The 4,939-nt window shown below is 41.5% G+C and overlaps 1 pseudogene; it reads right to left on the bottom strand.

Moving 5' to 3' along the window:
• Window positions 1-729: 729 nt before the first annotated feature.
• The window catches only part of LOC102489557 (calmodulin-like), an 11,536-nt pseudogene continuing 7,326 nt past the window's right edge, over window positions 730-4,939 (bottom strand).

Genomic DNA, 4,939 nt, shown 5'->3' with positions numbered 1-4,939 from the left:
GCTGTTGGCTATGTGGGAGGCCACTCTTAACCACCACGCCACCTGCTGGCCCCAGCAGATTTTTCTTTAAGTGGTTAAAGTTTAAAAAGCAGGTGATAGTAAAAAAAAACATTTCTGGTACAGGACCAGCAGTACAAAAAATTAGTTTACAAGTACCTGGATAATACACCCATTTTGCAAAAGTGCAACTTTTAAGTACATATTGTTGACTGTTCGTAGTCCATGCAGAGTTACAACTCTACACTTCATCTGCTTGCTGACAGTTCCTAAAGAAAACTACTTAAAAAAAGCATAACCTAGATGTTCCCTCATTTGACCAACTCCATCTAAGTTAAGATGTGTTTAGGGTTTGGCCATATCCAGAGTAAGCCATGTGCAACATGTTACTTGATCAGTTTCCTAAAATAACGTCTCAAGACAATGACAGTAAACTAAGGAAGAAAACATGGAGGAATGAGTCCTGATTACTATACATGCTTATCTTTCTGACAGGAAGAAGAAATATTTTATAGATAGATTACAAAGAAAAGGTCAATAATTTTGTACAAGAAATTTATTTTCTTAAAGAATTCTTTAACCATTTATTTTTAATTTTGACTAGAGAGGGACAGAGTGAGACAGAGAGGGACTCAAACCGTGGTCAGCCATGTGGGAATCCAGTACCCTTAACCACCACTCCGCTTGCTGGCCCCCTTGTACAAGAAATTTAATGAATTTTGTACAATGTCTTCACTGAGCTGTCATCATTTGTACAAATTCTTCCTAGTTTACTTGACCATCACCATCACGATCTGCTTCCCTGGTCATTTCACCCACTTCTTCATCTGTTAACTTCTCTACAAGGTTTGTCATGAGATGGCGAAGTTCTGCTGCACTAATACAGCCATTGCCATCCTTAGCACACACGGAATGCTTCTCTAATTTCTTCTGCGCTGTCTCTGTCTTTCATTTTTCTTGCCATCATTGTCAGGAATTCAGGGAAGTCAATTGTTGGAAGTCATTACCATCAGCATCCACTTCATTAATCATGTCCGGTAACTGCTTCTGTGGGATTCTGCCCAAGAGATCTCATTACAGTTCCCAATTCTTTTGTTGGTATAGTTCCATCACCCTCCTTGATAAATAGTAAAAAGGCTTCTTTGAATTCTGCAATTTGCTCTTCATCAGGTGGCCAGCCATGCTGCAGGTACTACCAGTTTCCCACAAGGTATCACACCACCACTTGACTCGCTCGGTCCACTTGGACTAGTTCACCTGGTGTGCTTTTCAGGCTGCAAGGTCAGGGTCTCAAACTGCACAGTTGACCATGTGGGATCCAGCTGCCTTAACCATGGCCACTGGCTGACCCAGATATTGTACATGCTTGTTTTTTCCTAAGATTTTTTTTTTTTTTTTTTTGCCATAGGGCATGTGTATTCACCAGAGAGAGAAAGACTGAAAGAGAAAGAAAAAGTGAAAAACCACTCCCTCCCAAGGGGAGGGCCACACTGCAATCCCTTCTACTCGGTTCTCTTGGAATTTTGGGCATGCTCACACATGTGCCAGTGTGATTTTCCAGCCACCAGGTCTGGAACTTGAACCATAGTGCAGGGTGTGGGAGTCTAGCACCTTAACCACCACGCTATCTGCTTGCCCTGCTACACTTTTTTCTTTTTAATGTATTTTTCTTTTACTATGCCAGAGGATGGACAAGAAAGGGAGGGAGGGAGGGAGAGAGAGAGACAGACAGACAAACAGACAGACAGAAGGACACAGAAAAAAAAAAAAGAACAAGTCTCAGGGCGACCTGGTTACCTGTAATCCTTTTTCCTCCATGTCTCCATCCTGTCAGGATCCTGGGCATGGGCTGACAGGGGGGTCTTGAAAATGGTCTGCCATATGGGATCCTGCTTCCTCTGCATGTTGCACTGATACACTAAGGGGTCGACCTTGGCTGGATAAATTTGATTTTTCCTACATGATTATTTTGTAATGTTGTCCATAGGAAAAAAGAAAGATCAGTCTTTTCTCTAGCATGATTAAAATAAATTTTAAATTAATGATTGTTTATGGGACCAGCAGATGGCATAATGGTTACACTGCTGGACTCCCACAGGACCAACTGTGGTTTGAATCCTAGACCCAGAGGCTTGAAACTCATACTGGTCACGTGTGCGTACACGCACAAATCGGGAGAGGAGAATGGAGGAGAAGGGGTTGCAGTGTGGCTACCCCCATGCAGGGGAGGGGGGGCTAATTTCTCACTTTCTGTCTCTCTTACTCTCTCTGTCTCTCCTGAGAGTGCACATGCCCTATAGCAAAAAATCTCTTAAAAAAAAATGATTGTTGGGAACCAGCAGTTAGCGTAATGGCTATGTTGCTGGACTCCCACGTAGTCGACTGCGGTTCGCGTCCTGGACCCGGTGGCTTAAAACTCACGCCGGGTGTGTGTGCGTGTGTGCCCAAGATCCCGAGAGGAGAATGGAGGAGAAGGGATTGCGGCGTGACCATCCCCTCTGGGGGGGGATTTCTCGCTTTCTGTCTCTATGTCTCTCTCTCTCTCTCTGTCTGTCTGGCGAGTGCATGCACCCTATAGTGAAAACCTCTCAAAAAATAATAATAATAATGATTGTTTATAAGTTTCTTTAAGCTTCACAACTCGTTACTGATATTGTCCTGTCCTTTTTCTAGGATTTTTGTCAAATTTAGGGAAGCATTTAAGCTCCTCTCATATAAGATTTTAGGACTGGGCTGGCACTGTGGTACATGGCAGTGATGCATAGAAGCCAGATCTCACATAGTGACCACAGTTTGAATTCTGGGCCCAGTTGGGGGCCCAGAATACTTTTAAAATATTAAAAGATTTTAAAAAGATTTTAGAGCTGTTTGGCTGCTTCAGTGGCAATTTTGTGCATGATTTTTTACTGGAGTCCCAGAGAGTCTGTTTAAGACAAGATTTGTCTACTACTTTCAGACTGGACCTGATCCTTTAGGACAGGGATCCCGAATCCCCAGGCCATGAACCAGCACCAGCACCAGTGGTGGTAGAGAGACTTGATCCCTCTACTTATCAGTTTTCATGTCTAATAGAAGAATTTTCTATGACCCTCTCTGCATGTCCCTTCAGCTTCTCCTTTTCTTGCAAAACTTGTTTCTCTTTTACTACCTCCTTTTTTCCTGTGGCAGGTACCAGAGAACTCCTTTGCCTTCTGACCCTGCACTTTTGTGACACGGTGCTGACTGAATTGTCATAATGAACAGTAGATGTATTCCAGAAAACCATTCCCACACCCACGGTGAGCAATAATTTAACAGCGCATGGAAGTGACTGCAAACCACTTAACTGAATGCCACTAAACCGAAACGAAATGTCTTCCAAAGTAAATCATTGTCCCCCTAGCCAAATCCCAAAAACATCTCATGGCTATGGTGTTGCCCTCTAACAGAGGAGAAGAATGATGATCGGAAGTTAAGAGAAAGAGAGAGTCATCTTGAATATCTTCATCTTGAAAACCTTTACAGAAATATTCAACCTGGTGTGTATAACGCTAGGGCCTTCTCAAAGCCTTGGAAGGTGTCTGTGAGAGGGTCCCTGGAGCTTGAGCTTCGTTAACTTTATGGTAGGCCCATTTCTAGTTTCATGGGTCTTAAAATTCCCTTCATTACTCCAAGCCTTGTGTTCTTTCCAGTTAGCATGGGTCTTAGATTTAGCTTTAATTCGTTTTAAAAATGCACATTACTGGGCCAGCCAGTGACATGATTAAGGCAACTATATCCCACATGGGCAATTACATGGGTTAAGTTCTGCACCTGGAGTTTGAAAAACACACTGGGTGTGTATCCATGCATACCCTAAGTCCTAAGAGGAGAATGGAAATGTGACTTTGGCATGGTTATCCCTCCTGGGAGGTGTATTCTCACTTTCTCTGTCCTTCTCTGGTGGACACACACCACATTGCTTTTTTTTTTTTTTAATGCACATTACGATGCCTAATCTCCAAGTTACAAATATATTCCCTTGTGTCTGGTTCAGTGTCCTATCTTTATTGTTCAATAACTGATAAGAATGGCAACGAGATGGGTAAATATGACTCTACTTTGTAAAATTATACATTCTAGGGACCAGCAGGTGGCGTGGTGGTTAAGGCGCTGGACACTCCCATATGGCCGACCAGGGTTCAAGTCCTGAATCTGGTGGCTTGCTTTCTCACTTCCTCTCTCTCTCAGTCTCTCTGTCTGCCTCTATCTGGTCAAACTAAAAAATAATAATAATAAATGAATGAATAAATAAAATAAATAATTATTTAAAAAATTATACATTCTATTTTCTAAGATTTTGACAAGAAGCACTTCTTTTTCTGTTTTTATTTTTTAAAGAATTAACTTTATTATTAATTAATGTATTTATTTTAATTTTACCAGAGAGGGACAGAGCAAGAGACAGTGAGAAAGCAAGCTGCTAGTTCCAGGACTTGAACCACGGTCAGCCATGTGGGAGTCCAACACCCTTAACCACTATGCCACCAGCTGGCCCCAAGAAGCATTTTTTATGTAATCAAAAAAATATATATATTATTTTGGGCCAGTAGGTGGTGTGGAGGTTAAGGTGCTGGATCCCACTTGGACAACTGTAATTTGAGTCCTGGACCTGGTGGCTTGCTTTCTCACTTTCTCTCTCTCTGGTTCAAATTAAAAAATAATAAATAAATAAAGTTAAATAAAGTAATTCTTTTTTTAATTCTTTAAAACATTTTTTTTGTTTTTAATTAATTTACATTCATTCACTGAGCATTGTCACAGCACACAAAATATGATTTCTCATCCAGAATATGCTGCATAGTAGCTTAATCATACATGTTATCATCAATAATTTTCCATTTCTATATTCCCTCCCCCCCCATTTCTCACCCTCTGCCATTTCCTACCCTCCTCCCACACTATCTCAGGTGTCCACAGTTAT

This window comes from Tupaia chinensis, unplaced genomic scaffold, assembly GCF_000334495.1.
Source record: "Tupaia chinensis unplaced genomic scaffold, TupChi_1.0 Scaffold000532_1, whole genome shotgun sequence".
Classification (NCBI taxonomy): Eukaryota; Metazoa; Chordata; class Mammalia; order Scandentia; family Tupaiidae; genus Tupaia; species Tupaia belangeri.
The sequence above is the reverse complement of the archived record's forward strand: the minus strand, read 5'-3'. Positions and strand labels throughout refer to the sequence as shown.